Here is a 22,590-nt window from a genome sequence, read left to right on the forward strand (position 1 = left end):
AGGCATGATACTAAATGCCCCTGATGCATTTTCCATCCCCTTGGGCCATATCATATGATCAATTTTAGTGTTCTGGCCAGACCTAATTATTATCAATGCTAATGAAGGGAAATAGAGAAATACATGTCTTAGGAGGTTAATAAGCCATCCAGAAAATGATATTAACATGATCAGTCCTGAATGATTACAATTTTGCGTAATATTAGATTACCTGAAAAGGTGTTTCTTGGAAGGGAACAGAGGAAAGAAATGGATTTCATCAGATAAATTAGCCTTCCAGTTTTCATTGGATGGTTTTATAGCAGGACATTGCATCCAGTATTCAAAGAGAAAGGTATTTCTTGCAAAGAGCTATCTGTTGGTCCAGGTAGGTCCAGGGATGTACCCTATGCATGCCCCCATTGAGGGGAATGGGGGGTTGCATACTATCTTTCATTCATTTAGTCATGGGGTTTGTGTAGGACACATGCCCAGCAGAATGCACACCGTTCTATCATTGATGTGCTGGCATTTGTTCTGCTGGTGCATGCCTGCTGGTTAATAACAGGATGCTATTCAGTGGTTAGCTATTCATAAGCAAGCAGATGAGAATCGGTATGAATTAAATAGCTGAAAGGCTCATTTAGTTTCTTAAGTGGATTGGCTAAAGCCTCCAACTGGCATGTCCCTCTTTAGTCTTCTAGGCAGGCTATGCCTCCAGTTGCAATCTATTATCCATTTCAACGTCTGTCGCTTTTGGTCTGTTATGTGCCCTTACATTCCAGTGCCACAGTGTAACCAGGACATGTTGATTTTGATTAAAGCACTTGGCTTAAAACATGCATATGTCAGTAGCAAACTGGATGAGTGGCCTACTGAAAGGATTGGAGCCTAACTACTGTTTATTTCAGTTGGCAGCATTTACCCTGTGTTTTGCCATATCACTACTCTGTAATATGAATTAGTTAATTACTTGTCTGGAATCATAATGTGATTGGAGGGTTCCTCTCCAGAGGTGGAGATAGTTGTATGTCTGCACATCGCTGCACACAGTAAATATGTATTATGAACTCCTAAGTCAGCAGACTCTATGCATTAATTCTTTGGTTCTCAGATAGCTTGACTAAACTATCTGCCACAAGGTTCTTTGTTCAGGAGCCACCCAACATGTCTTATAGCACTATGATGGGAAGAGAGTAGTAGATCACACAGTCTACTGATAGGTCATTTGGTGTTCTGTGGTGGATCATCCTGGGTTTCTGACCAATAGCAACAAAAAGCCTCCTCCCTCTAAATAAATCTGCCGCAATCACTTATGTGCAATAACTCAGATTTGGATTTGTACTTGTATATTCAGGTCATCCCAATAGATGGCTCATGGTGTGCAAATAAAAAAGGGAGAAACAATGTCTCAGGATGCTGAACTTTTTATTTGTAGGTTGAAGAGCCTGACGCGTTTCGGCCTGTATCTTTTCAATGCCTTCTTCAGGGGGTTGTATGAAGATGTCTGCAAAGATCTTATCAACAGAATGTCGTTCTCTCAGATTGTTAATAGCGACTATCAGTGTAAATGCCCCAAAATCTATGTAGGCAAAACTATCAGGCCCCTTAAAAAAACACATAGGGAAGCATCTCAGTCTCTGTTAACAATGTGAGAAAGACATTCTGTTGATAAGAAGATTTTTGCAGACGTCTTCCTATAACCCCCTGAAGAAGGCCTTGAAATGATACAGGACGAAACACATTGGGCACTTCAACCTACAAATAAAAAGTTCAGCATCCTGAGAATTTGCTTCTCCATGGGTTTTTTTTCCACCTGACTTGGGTGCTTTTCTCCCCCTGTTTTGGATTTTGGTTTATGGGGTGCAGCAGGCAATTGGATCTGTGATCTGAGCCACTATTTTGCATCTGGCGATAACTTCTCCCCTCCTACCCTATTTTGCGCCTGGCTGTGCTTGATGGACCTCAGGGTTCCAGTAAAATCAAACTAGATTGCTCAAGTCTGCCAGCTCTACCATCCCGGGGGTGGGTGGGGGTTGTGTACTAACATCAATGATGAAACAGCCAGAGATGGATGAAAATAAGATTCTTTTGTTAGAAAAAGGGAAATGTATTTTTTGAGTATCTTCTGGTGCTTTAAATAGGGATCCCCATTGTGTGGGGGGGGGGGGGCAGATGCCCAAACATTTCAATCAAATCTTTCTAACACAGCAAAGAATTACACAAAATGGGGGGGGGGGGACACGAGGCTAAGGAGAGACTTGATAGAGGTGTACAAAATTATGCATGCTGTGGAGAATGTGGATAGGGAGACATTTTTCTTCCTCTCCCATAATACTAGAACCTGGGGGTCATTCCATGAAGCTGATTGGTAGACAAATAAAAGGGAGGACTTCTTCACACAGTGCATAGTTGAGTTATGGAACTCATTACCACACGATGGAGGGATGGCCACCAACTTGGATGGCTTTATTTATTTATTTATTTATTTTATTTTATTACATTTATATACTGCCCCACAACCGAAGCTCTCTGGGTGGTTTACAACAATTAAAAATAGTAAACATTAAAAGTATACAAAATTTAAAAACCATCAAAAACATAAAAAACAGTATAAAAACAACAGTATCCATTTAAAAACAACAATTCTGGGAGCCATTAAAAACAAACTTAACATTTTTAAATGCTGTTAAAATGCCTGGGAGAAGAGAAAAGTCTTGACCTGGCGCCGAAAAGATAACAATGTTGGCGCCAGGCGAGCCTCATCAGGAAGATCATTCCACAGTCAGGGGGCAACCACTGAGAAGGCCCTCTCCCTTGTTGCCATCCTCCGAGCTTCCCTTGGAGTAGGCACTCGGAGGAGGACCTTAGATGTTGAGCACAGTGTATGGGTAGGTTCATGTCGGTAGAGGCGTTCCATCAGGTATTGCGGTCCCAAGCCATGTAGGGCTTTATAGGTTAAAACCAGCACCTTGAATTGGGCTCGGAAACATATAGGCAGCCAATGCAAGCAGGCCAGAATCGGTGTTATATGCTCAAACCTCCCTGTTCCAGCTATCAATCTGGCCACCACATTTTGCACAAGCTGCAGCTTCCGGACCGTCTTCAAAGGCTGCCCTATGTGGAGGGCATTGCAGTAATCTAATTTGGAAGTTACCAAAGTATGGCCAACTGAAGCTAGGTTATCCCTGTCCAGATAGGGGCGTAGCTGGGCCAGCAACTGGAGTTGGTAGAAAGCACTCCGTGCCACCGAGGCCACCTGAGCCTCAAGTGACAAAGATGGTTCTAGGAGAACCCCCAAGCTACGAACCTGCTCCTTCAGGGGGAGTGCAACCCCATCCAGAACCGGTTGAACACCCCCCATCCGATCAGAGGAACCAACCACCAGCAGCATCTCAGTCTTGTCTGGATTGAGTTTCAGTTTATTAGCCCTCATCCAGTCCATTGTCGTAGCCAAGCACCGGTTCAGCACATCCACAGCCACACCTGATGAGGATGAAAAGGAGCAGTTGGATAAAAGAGTGTTGGATAAATTTCCGGAGGAGAAGGCTAGCAATGGCTACTGGTCCTGATGGCTATGTGCTACCGCCGGTATCCGAGGCAGTAAGCCTGTATGCACCACTTGCTGGGGAACATGGGTAGGAGGGTGCTGTTACACTGCATCCTGCTTTGTTGGTCCCTGGTCGACAGCTGGTTGGCCACTATGTGAACAGAGTGCTGGACTAGATGGACCCTTGGTCTGATCCAGCAGGGCTCTTCTTATGTTCTTATGTGAACATGTGCTAACTGGCTTGCAGTTGGCGGAGGGGCCAAGATGCACTTTGCCATGTGAAGTTGAATCAGCATCGCAAGCATTCTCAACCCATTGCTTACTAATGCAAGAGTTAATATTATTTCAGTGTGAGATGCTTGACAATTTCACCAGACACAAGCTGACTGAGGGAGGCCAAGTTTACTTGCCAAAAGCAAATAATGACAAGCAGGAAGAGGCAATGATTGAAGATGTTTAGATTCCCTTCAGGTCATTTCCACAGAACAGTATGGTAACCGGGCTCCATCTGTGCTCCAGAATGGTAGCTGTGCTCTGTATCCATCCTGCTACAAATAATAAAAAGTGTAAGAAAACTTCAAACACTCTCATTCCTTCACACTGTCATTGGTTGGCTTACATTTCTCATAAGGACAGAAGAAGAGCCATAAGAACTAGAAATATGGCTGTTAACTTTTTGATGTTCTAATTACCAATGGAATGTCACCATAGTTCTTATTTCTGAACATGATCCAGAGAGCCATGTTAATAGTTCCATACATCTAAGGAAGATTTTAGGTGGTATTTTGCAACTAGCAGCCACCCATTCGTCATATTAAACTCAGGCAAAAGGTGTTTGTGATTTAACATGATGTGTGAAATTTAGGAGTGAGAATCAAAACACCCGCTGGGCACACACAGATATTTGGGTAAAGCTGAAATGTATCTAAAACACAGTGGGTTTCTGGCCACTGTGTGAACAGAAAGCTGGAGTAGATGGACCCTTGGTATGATGTAGCTTCGCTCTTCTTGTTTTCTTAAAGTACCTCTTTGAAGACCACCCAGAATTCTTTTGTTTCAATAACACTTCCATGCTGTGTTCAGTCCTAAGATTGGATGTATAGTGGGTGCGCAGATCATATTAAACTAATGCACGTCCCTTATCTCCAGCTACTCAGTGTTGTATTCGGTGGTAACTTTCAAAAGCATCTCTGCTTGTGCAAGGTGGGGCATTCAGCTTTCACATATATTCTTTACAGACTGGAGTCCCAATGTTCCCCAAAAGCTGCTCCTGAGAATTGGAGGAACCTCTTGAACAGTATGGGATATGGCATGAAAAGCTGAGAGTGGGTGGGGATCAGTGAGAGTTCATTTATTAAATTTATATCCCACTTTTTTACCTCCAAGGAACCCAAGGTGACATACATAATCCTCCACCTCTCCATTTTACCCTCAAAACAACAGCCCTGTGAGGTAGGCTGGGCTGAAAACTAGGTGAACTTTGTAAGTGAAAGTGCTTTCCAAAAGCACTTACCCACCATTGGATGCAACCTGGCCTCGTGCATCATAACTAGGAAGTTTGAGCTTTGAGAGGATCTGTAGAACAAAAAATCTTGCTGGTAATTAGCTAATTAAGAGCATACCTTTACTTACCGTTTCTGAGGTGCAGAAGGCAATATTAAGTGCTGGTCCCCAACAGACTGCAGAGATCACAGTGTGATAAAGGGAAACTGTCTGTAAAAGAAGCAGCGGCCCTAACCATTTAGTTTTATAGGTCAAAATCAGCACTTCTAATCATTTCTGGAAGGCAGTAGAAATCCTCCAGTGTAAACACTTCCTACTGACCTGAATCCAGAGGTTGCTCATTGGATTTGATTAACTAAACACACACATAAAACCCTACAACAAAAGATCAGCCTATATTTGTCCCCTACATAAGTTGTGATATGACTAATGTATAACAACTGCTTTAAATAAATCTATATTGTGTTTTTCACATCTGTAAATAATAATGCTCAACTTAGGTCAGATCTACACCAGGAAGACATAGGTGTGCACAGAACATTTCATTAGGGTGTGCCCCCAGGGAAATTTATTTTATTATTATTATTATTATTATTATTATTATTATTATTATTATTATTATGTGTCTGAAAAAAGTACAAATTGAAAATAGGACATGAACGGCTGGAAAAGGACTAGAAATCAAAGCACACTTATTTTTCATAGAATCATAGAACAGTAGAGCTGGAAGGGGCCTATGAGGCCATCGAGTCCAACCCCCTGCTCAATGCAGGAATCCACCTTAAAGCATCCCTGACAGATGGCTGTCCAGCTGTTGGCTCATATTCAGCTTACGATCTACAACCATTCCAAGATCCTTCTCACTTGTAGTATTGCTGAGCCTACTATCCCCCATCTTGTAAGTGTAAGGTCAAGAGGAGCACAATTTAAAAGCTCCTTCTTAAATTAAGGTTGTATGCACCTGGAGGGTTTTCTTTTCTTATTTCTTTTTGTTTGCTTTAAACTAGAAATGTTTACCAAAAAGGATTCTTTCTATTTTTTTAACAGTTTTTCGCCCTGATACCCCCTTTATTATTCTCTTTCCTGGCTTCTATTATTAGATATTTATTTTATTTATTTATTTATTTATTACATTTTTATACCGCCCAATAGCCGAAGCTCTCTGGGCGGTTCACAAAAATTATTTATTTATATTGTATAAAGTTTTAAGAATGTTCTTCTCCTCTGTAAATCTCTAGATTAGCTTCACCCTACCCGGTGCCTGTTTACACTTCCCTGTGCCTGTTCGCATTCTCCTTCCCTCTTTATTGTTTACTACAACTTATTAGATTGTAAGCCTACGCGGCAGGGTCCTGCTATTTACTGTGTTATCTGTACAGCACCATGTACATTGATGGTGCTATATAAATAATAATAATAATAATAATAATAATAATAATAATAATAATAATAATAATAGATGAACTTATGCCACCTCGTCTCTATGCTAGAACTGAAATTCAGAGGTTTGGGTGGGTTTTTTTACTTTTTTTGCCTAGCCTTGACATCACATCTTTCTATTCCCTTTATTTCTCTATTCCTTTTGTCTTTATCTTATTATATTAAGACTAGGAACAGTTGGGAAATGTAAGTATTATAAACCACTTAGTAGCTTAAAGAAATAACAAGTCATCTAGAAATAATAAGTGCCTATGCATTTTACATCCCCATTAACTTCAACCAACCAAAGAGTACCAGTAGTGTCTGCATGAAAACGTCAGCAGGAATAATGTTTACATCACATTGCCTCTTTTTTATATCTATATAAATTTGTATCTGCTACGTATATCTCATATTACATAGAAGCTTACTTTTCAATGCTATGAGTAAAAATCTTACGGCCTAGCTGAACATGAGGACAGATGGTACATCCTACCTTGGAGCAAAATTGGTGGTGCAAGTCTCATTGTTTTCATTAAGGAATGTAAAAGGTACAGCCTAGTATTTCCCACTGGGAATCAGACAGTTGAATGAGACAGCGGGGAGGCAGGGTCGGGGGGGGGGGTGAGACAAGGCATGGTGCCCACATCTTGGATGTGTGTGTTTGAGGGAGAGGATAGTGGGAGGGGATAGAGGGGCAGCAGGCCTGTTTCCTGTTAAAACTTTACCTGCACTACATTTCTCCGATAAAAATCATGAACATCCAAGCTGTTTTAACCTGCCAAAGTCTTTTTAGCTTTCTCCATGTGGTGGAAAAAGGAGCAGGATAGATAATTTTGATTAGAAAAATGGAGCACATGGGAAAAGGTTAATCACTTCCTCCCACCCACTGCTTTTTCAATCAAATTCACACACCCTCCCATAGCTGCATTTCAGTCAAACAAAATCGTCAGGAGAGCGAGCACACATTTTCCGTGTCTCATCTTCTTCATCCCTTCAACTGTGAAGAGCTACACTGTGCACTCGATTTGGCAGTAGCTAAAGCTTCTGAACAGTCTTCAAGGGCAGCCCCACACTAGAGTATATTACAGTGACCCTGTTCAGAAGACACCTTAAACCATGGTGGTTAAGGCCTTTTTGTTAACAAAAAGGCCTTAACCACTGTGGTTAAAGCCTTAATCATGGTTTAAGGTGTCTTCTGAACAGGGCCTGTGACTCGATTTATAATTTCTGCTAGGGTGTCAAGACTACACAGCACTGTAGTAACCATCTGGAGGAACTACATGGGCAGAGCCAATTGCCTGAACTCTTGTCCTGCTAGGAAGCAGGACAATTATTAGGTGTAAAGGACTCACCAAAATACAATCACTGTATTCAGGCAGCTACATCAGTGAGATGGAATTTTGCCCTAGGGATGCAGTACCCAAGCCACTAACTAGCATGGTGTGAATGGTGTCCGTGATGCCATCCCACCGATTAACCATTATAACCTTAGCACTTGCCTAGAATCCTGCTCTGCAGCATCCCTTCCACAAGCATTAAATTCTGCATCACTAGATATACCCAAAGATGTGCCAATGTTTTTAAATATAAAATCTGCACACAAAAATTGGACTAGGGGCGTTTCCAGTATAAGTAGTCGTATTTGGGTATGTACAGGAGTCCTTTCTGCAAAGTGGAAAACCCCCGCAATGAGAGTTTAGGCCAATCTAAACTTAAAAGGTTTAAAACCAGGCATTTCTGCAGTGAATTGCCATTTAATCAGGAGTCATCATGGCATCTTCAGATTAGCTGATCTCTCGATTTGAGTTTCTTGGATGGTATAAATGGGCTCAGCACATTATCTTTTTCTATAGTCTGCCTAAAAGATAGATTTGATGTCTGTGAGCAAAGACATGAAATTGCTATAGGCGTGCGCTCTTATAGCCTGCCACCTATTTGATTTATATGATAAGTGATCTCCGATGACCCTCCAAGGCACCGAACCATTAGAGAGTTATGTTGTGCAGTGATAAGAAATCTTCGGAGATACCTAAATCTCTCTCCTTTTCTTCTTCTTCTTCTCCTCCTTCTTTCTTTGACTTTTTTTTTTTAACCATGGGGAGTTTCTTCGGCTCTGGAAAAAAGTACATTTTAATGTATGATATTGCTATCTTGCTAGCCATAGTAATATTCGGAAAGATAAACAGGCATAAATCAGTCACACACTGACAAAGGCTTTAAAACCAGACACTTTCTCCAATCCCAAGTCAAATTGGCCTTTTATTGGGTGTTTTCACTTGTTAAGTGTTCTCAAGGCTGAATGACTCTGCAGCATTAGTACAAATTCAAGGGTTTGGATGTTTAATTCTTTGACCAGATAGGGGGATAATAAGGGCACTTTCTGTCTCCTGGCCTGAATAATAATACAGCTACAGGAGGCAGAGAGAAGACTTGTCTGGGGTGGCCACATCACCGGAAGAGAGGGAACACATCAACAGAGTAAGGACAAAAGAAGACACCGATTTGCATTTAAAATGTGCACGGCCTAATTTACACGTACAGATGCAAATTTAGAAATAATGGCTCTGATTTAAATAGAAATACAATACATGCCACCATGGTGGGGAGGACTACAACCAGGTGACCTGCATGCCTGTTCAGTCTGCTGCCCTGGTTTTCACTGTCGATGGGCAACTACAAGACCCCATTAAGCTCTCCCTCCTTATGGATCTTTATCTTTAAACGAGACTGGACAGTTCTTCAAATAGAGTATGGCTTCAGACAGAGGACTCTCGGTCAGCCCTTTAAATGGAGACCTGAAACCCAGAACATGTGGCCACCGTGGCTGCAAATATATTCTGCAACATGTAGCACTTGGTTCTGCTTTCTTCACATTTTGTTATCTAGTTATCTGGCCAATGCAGAGCAATCGTATGCATTTTTCCCCTCAGAAGTAAGCCCCATTGAGTGAGTAAGTGGGCGTAGGATTGGAGCTGGAGTTATGCAGAGCTGCTAGAGGCATATTCCTGCTTTTTGTTGTTGTTTTGTTAGTACATAATGGCAAGTTTTATTGTTCAGTCAAGTATTGTACTGAAGGACAACATTCAACGTATAGCATTATGGCTACAATTCAGGGGTGCGTGTGTGAGGAGTGATGAATATGCATTCTCACAGTGGTACCACAAAATGAATTCACTGCAGACTGTAGCTCTTGAAATCTGTAGCTCAGTGGCAGAGCAGATGTTTGGATACAGAAGATCCCAGATTTAGGCCATGTCTACACCAGCCATTTATTCAGGGATTATATCGAAATCGTCTCTCCCGGGCCACATGATGTTCATCTATTCCCTCAGTGATCTCGGGTCGACTCAGTTTTCCCACAATATCTCTGACTGGGGCCAGATCTATACCGAGCACGATATTGCACTGTGAAAGCGGTATGAAAGCAGTATATTTATTTATTTATTACATTTTTATACCGCCCAATAGCCAAAGCTCTCTGGGCAGTTCACAAAAATTAAAACCATGAAGAACATAATAAAACAACCAACAATCTAAAAACACAAATACAAAATACAGTATAAAAAGCACAACCAGGATAAAACCACGCAGCAGAAGTTGATATAAGATTAAAATACAGAATTAAAACAGTAAAATTTAAATGCAAGTTAAAATTAGTTGTTAAAATACTGAGAGAATAAAAAGGTCTTCAGCTGGCGATGAAAGGAATACAGTGTAGGCGCCAGGCGGACCTCTCTGGGGTGCTCATTCCACAGCCAGGGTGCCACAACAGAGAAAGCCCTCCTCCTAGTAGCCACCTGCCTAACTTCCTTTGGAGTCAGGAGCCACACTACTGCTTTTTAATGGTATTGAAGTGCACTGACAACTGTTGGGGCCCATTGACACATACCATATACCGCTTTCATAACCCAATATCCTGCTTGGTGTGGCTCCTGCCTCTTATATACCGCTTTCATACTGGTTTCATAGTGTTATATCCTGCTTAGTGTAGATTTGGCCTGGATTTGCAGTGGTTTTTCTGGCTCCCTCACTACAATCCTGAAGTCCGCAGCCGGTGTGCCCCCCTTTGGCTGTTTGGTGTGAGCTCCCAGCTCGGCAAACAGCCAACCCGCTGTCAGGGGCGTGTCCTGCAGGTTTGGAGGTGTGCGGGAGTGGACGTCCGCCATTTTGGGCACATTTTTTAATTGGTTATTGGCATGTTTTGGCGCTGTGTGTCTGCACTGCTGCGCATCTCAGAGGAGGTATTTAAAAAAATCCATACCCATCTGTCCAGTTCTGCCCACTTCTCCTGATACACTTTCGGGACCACTGTCACAGGGCACACATTCTCCCGTAACTTCTCTCCTTTACTTGTGGGAAACTTCCCTCGCGTGTGCCCCATGAGCAACGATTGTGGAAGCAGGAAACCTTGCTCCGTTGCGGAAGGGCTGTAGGTGTAGATTAGGCCTCAGTCTCCAGCATCTCCAGGTAGAGCTAGGGAAGAATCCGACCTGAAATCCTAGAGAGCCATTGCTGCCTGTCAGTGTTGACAATACTGAGCTAGATGGACACAGTGTCTGACTCAGAATAAGGCAGCTTCCTGTGTTCCTGTCTCTCTTTGGCTCTTGCTTGGCTCATCCTCTCTGCCCAGGGATGTCTGGTCTTCCAGAAGGTGTCCCATTTATAAATTATAAGGATTCATGTGCAATGACTGCTAAAAAAAAAAAAAAACAGCATAGAGTTAGAAGGGACAAAAATGTGTCAACTCCAAACTCTGCTGTGCAAGGCACCAGCACCGCCTGGGAAGCTGTTTTCGTGTAATAAAAGAAATACATATTCTAATATCAGCAAAAGATAGGTCCCTGCCTCAAGGGACCTCCAAAATCTAAAAAACATTTGGGACAGGAAAGAAGGCCCCAAAAGTGAGAGGCAGGAGTCGGAGAGGCAAGGATAACAACAGATGAACTTGAACAAATGCAGTGCTGTTGTACTTATATTATGAGTTTAAACCATTCTAAACAAAATGTCATTTTAAATTTTCTTTTAGTACTATTTTTAAACTTACGCTAATTGGAGATTTCCCAAAATTCAAAAACTAGACATATAGAGAAGGGAATTGGTCAAGACACATCTAGTCCAGCCCCTCCCCAAAGGCAGAATTATCGACTCAGGCCTTAGCTAGACCTAAGGTTTATCCCGGGATCATCCCGGGGTCATCCCTGCCTGCTCCCGGGATCCCTTGTGTGTCATTTACATGAACAGGGATGACCTGGGGACGATCCCAGGATAAACCTTAGGTCTAGCTAAGGCCCCAGTCAGCTTTCCCTAGGCCAGTCAGATCTTGCAGTGTGTGCCACAAAAGAGAGCAGGTGTCTTGCAGAAAGTTCCTAATGGGAGCCAATGGCTCCTGCTGGCTGAGGCACACAAGATCTCCAAAATTAATTTGAGCTGACAGCTCAAGCTCAGCCATAGGTAACAAGAGTTTCTTCTTCATGGTCTCTGTGTGTGCATCATACATATGGGCTCTGTGCCTTCACAGAGCCCCATCTAGAAAACTTCTATAGCTGAGGAATTTTAGCAGGAACCCTTTCCCACCATCCCAGTGCATATGCCCCTAATGGGTTCATGCCTTTCCCCTCAGTTCTTTCTCAACTGCCATTGTGGTAGCCTCATGGGCAACTTCTCTTCATTCAGTGAGCTACTTCTATGAAGTGCTGATGTTTTGTTCTTTTCTATCATCTTTCTGTCTATTAGCTTTTATTCTTTGTTTTCCTCTCTTTTTTGCAAACTTCACAGTTGCCTTATTGCCCCAGGGCATTTGGCCCTACAGGCCCCTTTCTGCAAGTATGCCTGTTGTGGAAGTAAGCTACCACCCACAGATAGCTATTCCTTCTGTCTTTTTTGTCTTGGTGACGGACTCAAGATGGGGGCTTCTGACACAATCGTTCTGCCAGACTTCCAGTAATGTTGTGGAAAAAGACCACCTGAAGTGGAGGAAATATCGAAGAAACCTATGGCTCAGGTTTCACCTGATCCTTCGGGCACCCTTTCAAAACCGGCATCTTCATCACAACCTGTACTAGTGTTGGGGTCTGCCTCAGCCCCCTGTCAGACTGCACTGTTAGTCCCCTGAAGGTGGATTGAATCGTAGCCCAAATTTCTAGACTGCTTTTTCATTTCAACTGTGTGAATCATTTCCAATGTGGTAAGGGAAAACAACAACCAGAAGAGAGCCAGTTTTGGAATCAAATGCACGTTCTGGCCAATGTAAGTTATTCATTCAAATGACAGACATGGGAAATTCAAAAAAAAAACTGATTTAAGTGTCACTTGTGAAAATGGCCAGTCTCCTAATTTGTAGTATAATGAAACCACATTAATGTTTACAGCTGCTGCATATGCTCTTTGAAAGTCCCTCTGTAAGGAAGCTATTTCCCTTTAAAATAAAATTAAAGCAAGAGTGGAGACATAAGAGTTCCCAGTGCACTACTTGGCTATTTTCTCTTGTGCATTTTACGAGATGTAGCTCTTGGCAAATTTAAAGGAACTTCTTTTTTAGGCTGGCAACTGCATAATACTGTCAAGTACAGGCACTCTTTACATGTAAATGTGAAAAGTTGGCACCACCCAGGATTGCTTCATAGATTACCTTATAGTGTAAGTGTAGTTTTTGCCACACTTTGTTCTAAGTGTAGTTTTTGCTACATTTAGAACATCTCCATGCTGTTAAATGCAAAATTAATCACAGTGTGTTGTGAATAAATGGTTCTCAGTGGTACGAGCCAATAGCTTCTGGGAGGAGCACTTGTATGGCTGATTCCTGCTGGTTCTGAAACCTGTAGAACAGAGTTTTGAATTGTGAAAGTTGTGTTTTCCCAATGTCACTTCCTTGCATGCTGGGTAGAGAGAAGACTGGGGTAAGTGTGTGTGTGCGCGCATGGGTGTGCCTTCAAACAGAACAGTCTTCTGTTTGAAGGACCATCAGAGAACAGTCCTCAATTTTAAGGCATTCTTTATTTGAAGGACTGTTTTGTCCATAAAAAAAAGAGAGAGCATGCCTTAAAATTGCCTGTCAACTGTTCACATCTGGACGACAGAACGAGCAGGCACCTAAGTCATGGTAAGATGTATTGTATTTTCTTTTTATGCAAATTGGTGTCTCTTTCGTCCTCTTTTTTGGTGATACATTTCTTGTTTTTTGGTGTTGTGTAAGTGGCTAATCCAACACACACACACACATTATACAAGCTGACCTTTAGAAAATATATTTTTTCTCACAAATAAAGGAAAATTATATTGCTAAAAGATCAGCTTTTATAATGAGGGAATGAGTATTTATTTGAAGATTCACACCCCAATTGTCAATTCACACAGGTTCTCAAAGCAGAGAACAATATTAAAAAAAAAAACCTAATAAAAACCATACCAGCATCATCATTTTAGCAAAAAGAATAAAATGAGCCCTAGTATACTACATCACACTTTGAAATTAAGAGCTTGACCAGAAAAAATTTTTTGGAGAAGTCCTAGCAACCCATCTAAGAAGGCCTAGAACTAGAGAATTTGAAGCAATAAAGAGTTCCATAAATGTGGGACCATGATGGTGGAAAAAAAATATGTTTGTTTTCAAAGACAATCTAGCCTCAAGGAAGCAGTTTCCACAGCAGAGATTTAGTATAGGCCCTCAGTGATCAGGGGAATTCCTATAGTAGTAGGTGATCCCTCCGGTATTCTGGCCCTATGCCGTATGGGGCTTTTAAGGTAGGAAGAATCAGCCACTTAAAGTTAGCCCAGAAACAAATCTGTAGCCTGGAGATGTCTTGTCAATAATATTGGTTCCTGAAGTAGATGCAAGAAACCATGGAGCTGCAAGGATGGAAGCAATTTGGCAGATTCTGTAGCCACCAATTGCAGCATCTCTTCTTACTTTGTACCCTAGTTGAGACACAGGGACCAAGTTCACACAACCACGGAGGGGGAACTAAGCCACAGTGGCTTTTCCCCCTATCACACATGCTGGTCGCATGCCAGGGAGATTTGCATAATAGCTCAGTGTATGTACAACGAGCTCTATCACACCAGTGTTATACTGTGCAATCACTGCAAATTGCATGCAAAGGACTCCGATGTTTTCTACCTTATAATCCGTTGTTACGGCAAAGTACTCCGATGTTTCCTGCTTTGATTGTGCTTTCCCCCCAAAAAGCAACGTATTGTGGACCATGGAAAGTGCGATCCTTTTATTGTTCTCCAAACGGCCATTGGGGGTGCGGAAGGTAAATGAGGAGCAGAGTCACCCGGCCTCCTCCCCCAGCAAACCTTAAGCGAGTGCCGTGGAGCCCGGAGCAGGCCCAGCCCTCCCAAGGTGCGCGCCAGAGCAGGAAGATGAGGAGCAGGGCCACCTGGCCGCCTCGGCAGCCCCCAAACCAGCACCGTGGAGCCCAGCCCTCCCGGGGCACGCACCAGAAAAGGGCAGAGGTGGATGTATAATGTTGCGGTGATGGAACTAACAACAATACCAATGACAGCTTTCATACACTATGGGATAATTCAAGGGAAATGGGTAGGTGTGATGAAGCTCAATGGCTCAAATCCTCCAGTTAAAGAAGAAAGGTTTGGAAAGCCCTCTGCCTGACATCCTGGAGGCCTACTGCCCTTCAGAGAAGACAGCACTGGACGATAGGGATCATTAGCCTGACTTGTGATGCTTAAATAGGCGTTTTGGGTAAAAAATGAAAAAAGCACAGCACTTGAACCTTTTTAGATCTTGAACATTCCAAGAAGGAAAGCATGATCTCGTCCATCTCATTCATCTCCGCCGCTTCCAGAGGTCAAATGGGTCAGAGCTGCTTCAAACAAACATGCTCCTGTATGTATCTGACCTCTGAGGCTTGCACATGCTTCACACTAGATTGCCTCCATCCGCACTGCAGGCAAAGAAAAGTGTGGTGCTACTACAATACTGACATTGTTGGCATTAGATGGCCGGCGCCCCATAGCATTTGTCAAAATGAGAGTTCTTACATCAGCGCATCACAAAACGTAGCTGCCTACTCAGGTTTGCTGCTGACCAAACTTTCAGCTGCAGGGAATTTCAGCCAATCCTGGTTTGCTGTTTAGTTGTACCTGTAAAATCAGTAGCCCATACACTCATGCTTTGATTGAGGGCCAAACTAAAGATGACATTAATTGTGTGAATAGAATTAATGTGCACATTAAAAAAAATTACATGCCAGCCATAAGGGGTCCTGAACACACTGCAGTGGGTGGGGTGGGGGAATTAAATTCTTCCCCCTCCATCTTAATCCCCCCCAAACTCATTCTCCCCCACTCTGCTATTTTCATTAGGAGGGAAGCCTCTGTTGGTGCCAACAAAGGCTCCCCTTCCAATGCAGATAGCAGCTTCAGGTGTTACAGGAGCACAGCCACTGTCATTTTAGACTTCCATTGGCCTTTTCTTCAGGGATATGATCAATTGCCTCCCTACCCCCCCCCCAAAAAAAAACACCAGCTGGATGCATCCAAAATGAAAATTCTTCAGTGACCAACCCATCCCATCATAGGAGATCTTTGTCTTTTTACCTTACATGACAATCTGTGGTAGCTGGAATAAAAAAAAACAAATGAAGTATTTTTAAAAGGGGAAAAAAGTGAATTTGCATACGTTGTGTGCTGCCCCACAAGCTGCCTAAGACCCGACTATCGGAGGAGAATAGCTGCCAATTCCCTGTGGCTCCGTCACATGCTGTTCCGCTGATGTTTGAATGACAGCATCCCGTGGGACAGGCCAACCATGTGGGAGGGTTCCTACAACAGTGCCAGAAGCATGTAATCACAGGGGAATGGCAACAAGTCCTCTCCTGTAACATATGAATCATCTCCCAGCAATCCGTCAGCATGAAAAGGAAGCTGGCGGCATAAAATCAGGGCTCTTGTGTAGATCCCTCTGCTTTCACGTTGCTTAGTTGGACCCCATGTGTTGCCAGCATCTAAGAAACTCTTGATGTTGTAATATTCACTTATATCCCTGCAATCCATGCTGAGGCCTTGACTGAAAAAGCTCATTGATGCCACAGATAATGTTTCTGCTCCCATCGATGTCTTTTGATCAGGCCTCAAGTCGGCAATGGAAATTGTGGTTAATTTCCCTTTTTTGTGTGTAAGCTTGCGTGGGATAGGTAATGTTGCTTTTGCCGAACAAGAAGACTGTGTGCAGCCGGAAGTGTCATTCACTTGGTATTTATGGCAGATGCAGTTGTGAATTTTCTTTTCTTCTTTCCTGTGATGTTATTTTGAGCCTTTGCCAGAGATGTGAGGGGATAGTTGCTCCTGAGCCGACCCCTTGTTTCACACCCATTCATTTTTCTCACTTTGCAGGCTTCGGTCGAGTGAATGCCTTTCGGCGGGGGAGGTTTATCGATTATAGTGTGAAGTCCCTTTCAGCATCTGAGTCTCCCTCTGGCCAGTTTGTGCTGGGGGTGGTTTTTATTCGCTTTATAAGGAGGCATTTGTGATGTTTCGTCTCGTGCACTTCGCAAACACCACTAGGCTCCCTCCATGTATTCTTTAGCGGCCTCTCGCTTTCTCTCCTGTCCTTTTGACTTACTTACTTCTGCTATGATCGCTCTGTAAGATCTTTCTGCGTGATGTTCAAACCATGGTGTGTTTAGTTCCCAGTGGGGGGAGGGTTTCTTTGTTTCTAACATCCAACCCACCCACCCTAGCCCATTTTTTTCTTGTGATTTTTGACACTATCACATAACTGGGTTGGATCCAGTCTTAGTCATAATTAGAGTAGACCCATTGAAAACAATAGTCACGGTTATCTTAAACCCCATTAATTTCAGTGATTCTTGCAAATCACCCAGGATCCTCTATTTGCCTTTAGAAAGTCAGCATCTTTTTTCCCCCAGTGAGCCTGGTCCCCATGTCAGAGTTGTAGAAAGGATCCAAAGAACGGTTTGTCCCAAGCAGCGCTATGCTTGACCCATTCACATCTTCTTTCCACATGATTGGAGAGTGGAATCGTACCTACTGGCCCTGCTCCAGCTTCTGTGCATTCAGCAGAAGGTGTAAAATGTAAAGGGGGCTCTACCCACATATTATCGTATGAGTGTAGGCTCTTCCAAGCAACCAGGAACCATGTACAATTAAAGTCCTTATGTGTGCAACCCTTTTCTGCTAAACATATAGAGAGGTTCACATGCTTATCATACGCTAACTGAATATGTGGGATATAGGGTGGCCACTAACAAATTGCCAAAAAAGAGGAAATTCATTACCCAAAAGAGAACACAGATTTACATCATTATCATTTATTTTTTACCCGCCTCTCCAATTGGATCGAGGCGGGGAACAACAGCAAGCATAAAATACATAAAATACCGCTTAAAAACATAGTATACACTGTTAAAAACATCCTAAAAGCATCCTAAAAGCATACTAAAAGTATTCTAAAAATCAACTGGATAGGATAAAATATACACATGCTAATATATGTATATAGATGCACATTTAGAAATAATTATTATGATTTAAATAGAAATGCAGTACATCTCACCACAGTGTGATGACCCATGTGCCTTGCTCAGTCTGCTATCCAGGTGCTGTTCATGTGCAGCTTCAAGGCCCCAGCTCTTCCCTGTTTATCTTAAACCGAACCTGGTCTGGACAGCCCTTCAGCATCTTCTGGAAGCACTTCAAATAGAGGACTGCTGTTTGTAAAAGAGGACACATGGCCTCTCTAGCATAGAGGGAAGGTGAGAACAGGGCTTCTGTTCTTATTATATGAATTTGGCATTCTAATAAGAACATGCTAGTCAGGTCAGAACAGTGTGCCCTGGGTAGCAATTGTGCCTGCTGCTTCTTTTTCATCATGGAAGACATTGGGGCTAAGCCAAAGTAGGAAAGGTTCTCTCATGAGAAACGTGTGAGGTGGGAGGTGAAAGGGGCCTCAGGAAAAGGGATGTTTATGTAATGGGTGTCGTGGCACTGAGCTACAGGCAGCCAAAGGAACCGGAAGGAATGAGAATCAGGAGGCAAGGGTCCCTGGGACTGGGATCTGAGTGGAATCCATCAGGCACGCAGTGGGTATCACAGCCATGCAATTGAGGTCAAGGCGGACTCTTATTCCACCCAAATCCAAACCATCGCTTTTATGGCCTGGTTGGGTCAGGGGAAATCAATGGACTGTCAGTGATGGACCCTGGAACATGGAAGGCTATCATGGCCCTGGGGATCTTTCAGGCTGCAGCTTTGACTGCCTTACCCCAAGAGGCAGTAAAGCACAGGTCTGGAGACTCCTCTTTTTAGCCACAGTTGACAACAGACGACCTGTAAAATTTAAGAAGAAATGACTTCTAAAAACACAGAATTTCCTGGATGTGGAAGGGAACACTTCACACCCGTTTTGCTTCTCCGAAGGCTAATTCACTTTCCTACGTCAGGATTTCTTCAGTCAAGCTATGGAGGCAAGTGCAAATTAAAACGTGGTGCAAAAAAAAAGTGGTGAGAAAGAACAGCCCTCATTCGCCATAGAAAATGAACTCCTTACCTTCCTGAAGCTTAAATAGCATTGGGAGATAAGGAGAAAATAACTCTTTCTAGGTTGTCCGGTTTTATCAAGGCACTCATCGGCACAGTAGGGGAAAGAGAGGGGAGGGGGAGAAAGAGAGAGGAAGAATTTACCTTAAACAAAGTTTTATCACCAGGCACATTGTGGATACCGATGGCAGGAGAGAGAGAAAATAAAAGGAAGGAGATTGCTGTTTTAATTTAATGTCCGAGTGTAAAGCTGAGTAGTTCAGTTTGCTCAGTCCTATTACTGTCTTTACTCACCAATGGCTACTGAAATGAAAGAACTACTATACTTATGTGTTAAATATGTGTTTTTCAAAATGTCTACTTAGCATTCAAAACAGCCCTGGTCAGACAATGCACTAAGCATAAAGCACTTTGAACTAACATTGTGGCTTAGTTTGTCATGTGAAACATGACTTAGTGGGTCATGCAAACCATTCCTAATCATGGTGGCTACATAACCACAGTTTAAATATGCTCACTAACCATTTGCTGCAAAGGGGTTAGCGGCCTAACCGTGGCTTTGCACGTTGTCTAAAAAGGCCCTTTATAAACTTTCCATGGATATTGAATGTTTTGAATTCTAAATGATGTTCTTGTTTTTGAGAACATGCTCAGTCTGTGGCAAAATACCTGCTACCATTATCAGTGGATACTTTAAAGCAAAGAAAAAATTTAAAAAGGGGGCAATCTTTTAAAATTAAATTTAAATATGTTGGAAAGTGGTTTTCAGAGGGACTGGAAGGCTAAGAGAGAGAGAGAGAGAGAGAGAGAGAGTAATTTTGTAAAATGAAAAATGCCAGAGTTTGTTTTCCAGGACCTGGACAATCTGGCAGGTTTACAAAGTCATAATTATTGAGCTCTGTAATGCTTGGCACTGGTATGAAGCTTTCTACTTGGAAATTGTAAAACTGCTTTATAGATAATTGCTAATTGTATCTCACAACTTGTCCTTGAAGGAACAGTTATCCTAATATATCACAGCATTTCCATGCCTTAAGATCTTTTACTGAAGTCCTACTTCAGTTTTCTGTATCAGAGGTATGTGTCAACTGATGTTTGGGACTTGCTCATTAGTGGTTCCTTCCCAAAAGAGGCTCGTCTGGCACCCATGTTGCAATTTGAGATGTGAAGGCCCAGATAAAAGGAGAAAATGGGAGAAGCCCTGACAAATATCGGAGAAAAACCATTTTTCCTGTTGTTTTCCAAGAGCAAAAATGTCACATATATATATATATATATATATATATATATATATATATATTGGGGGCAGGGTTCCCTTTTTGTTTGTTTTCTGTATTCCTCCCATTTTTTTCCTGGGCTTTCACATCTCTAGACTTGCAACCTTTCTGACCCCAGGTGAAAGAATTTTTGTTCTCCCAGACATTTTAGCTTGTTCATGTATTTAAGAAGGGCTTTAGTTGTTATTTTATTGTTATATTTTATGTCATAATTTAATGGATTGTGCACTGCCCTGAAATTCTAAGCAGAATGAAGAGGGAGTATAAAAATGTTAAAAATAAATAAAATTGGAAGTCTCCAAAGCAAGCAACCAAACAGCAGTGGGTTGATAAAAATTGGGAGACGGTGACTATGTATAAACTTAGCAAGGTCAGCTAGCAAGTAATCCAAATTCTAAGGATAATAATATGGCACCATAATTTCCATTTATTTCCTGTGTTGAAGCCCTTCAAAGATGTGATCAAATTCCAACCAAGTATATTCACCTATACTTTTTGTGACCAATACACACATACATATGCACACACAGAGAATTGCACATACTCACACGCACTCCTTATATATGTTGTGTAGTTTGTATTTAAGGGGCACATGAGTGTCCCTTTAGTTAAGGTGACCTGCAAAAAAAAAAGAAAAGTTCTGTCATTATAAGCCTCAAAATTCTACGCCTTATAAATATGTTGAGTTAACAACCTCAAATGCCATCCGTGATGTAACCAATGGCATCTACTGTTGTGGAAAATTTCAAAACGATCCAATAGAAATTGCCACAGGTACAGCAAGTTCAAAAGTGCTGAAAACTGACACATTTGTACTTTTTACTCCAAGCTGCAGCTCAGCATATATGTTTTGGTGGAAGCTACTGATGTATTTTATTCAAATTTGTCAAAAAGGTGTGCCTTTCATTGGTTTGGTGAAGTTCTGAAGAGCTGCTCAAAAGTTGTTAAGGTCTTTCTGCCCTATGAAAATCTAGGGCAGCGACTGTTGGCAAAGCTATATCAGGCATGCTGGTCCTGGGCACCATCCTCCCATTCTGGATTTGGGCTTGAAAGATCAAGGGAAAGTGTGGGTGCATGGAGGCGAAGTTGTAAGCAAGCACTGCACATCATCACTGATCACGGGGCACATCAGTGAAGGCATCAGCCTTAGCTTTCAATTTCCTGACTCTATGAAGCTTGAGCCAACATGAGATAGCCTTAACTCTGGTCTTGAACTGATAGGATTTTTATCATTGAATTTTCATACTTTCATTAGATAGTTAACAATTCATTCCCTCGCACGTGCTGTGTGTGCAACCACTATTTGCATAATCTTCCACAGCGCAGCGGGGGTCGGTATGTCGTGCAAACCTGGTGCAGGGTGCAGTGGTGACCACTTTATACCCACACCTCTACTGCAAATAGGGTTTTAGGGTGGGTGGGTCTGAAGTGACTGCCGCTGTGCTCCGCACTGGGTTTGCACAACATGCCAAACCCCACTGCATCATGGGAGATTATACAAATAGTGTTCTCTCACGCAGCATATGCAATCATCCAAACTCGGCCAAAGAGCCTTGTGGTACCTTAAGAACTAACATATGTATTCCAAGGATCTTTTTTGCTGCAACAGCCTAATATGGCTACATCTCTCAAAACTGAGGGCCAAAACAGACATGGTTTTTAATCCATAGCTAGCAGCGACATCTTCTTTTTATTTTTACTCTAGAGAAGGTACAGCCTCCCTCCAAACTGGATCAGAGCCTAGCATGGGGGGGCGGGTTAAGGGAACTTTTCATAACAAGATGGGGAAACTGCACCTAATCTAAAGATCAAAGCAGACATAGATGCTAGGTATGGATTTAAAGTAGTGTTTGTTTTGACTCAGACACACTAGCACTTTGATGGAACATGTGTACAGTGGGAGGTTGGCAGCTGCCATCACAACTCACTATCTCACAACTCACAACTCACTATGTGCACCTCCTAATACCGCCAGTGTGCCTAGATGTGTCTATTTAACTTCTACTCGTGTGAGTCCTATGGGGCCTAATTATAATAAACTTGCAAAGAAATTAGGGATGTGCTCCGCTTCTAATCGGACCGGCGAATTAGAAGCAGAGCGGGGGGCTTTGCCTGCCCTTAAGGCAGAGGTGAAGAGGATTGGGGGGCCGGTGGAGCGTGGCGAAGAGGATCGAGGTGAAGGCGGATCCTTCACCTCGATCCAGAGCTCCGCCGGAAAGGTAAGTGGGGTTTACCGGGCCCTGCCGCTGTCGCTGTCGCCCATGCGGCGACAGCGGCAGGGCCCAGTAAACCCCCCCTCCTCTCCCTTACCTGCATCCATCCGTGGTCCGTTGGCTT

At 42.7% G+C, this 22,590-nt stretch overlaps 1 protein-coding gene across 1 annotated transcript in view; it reads left to right on the forward strand.

The window, feature by feature from the left end:
- The window catches only part of TMEFF2 (transmembrane protein with EGF like and two follistatin like domains 2), a 260,772-nt gene that overhangs the window by 128,970 nt on the left and 109,212 nt on the right, over nt 1–22,590 (forward strand). The window lies entirely within an intron of this gene.

The sequence above is a fragment of the Elgaria multicarinata genome, chromosome 2 (genome assembly GCF_023053635.1).
Source record: "Elgaria multicarinata webbii isolate HBS135686 ecotype San Diego chromosome 2, rElgMul1.1.pri, whole genome shotgun sequence".
NCBI lineage: Eukaryota > Metazoa > Chordata > Lepidosauria > Squamata > Anguidae > Elgaria > Elgaria multicarinata.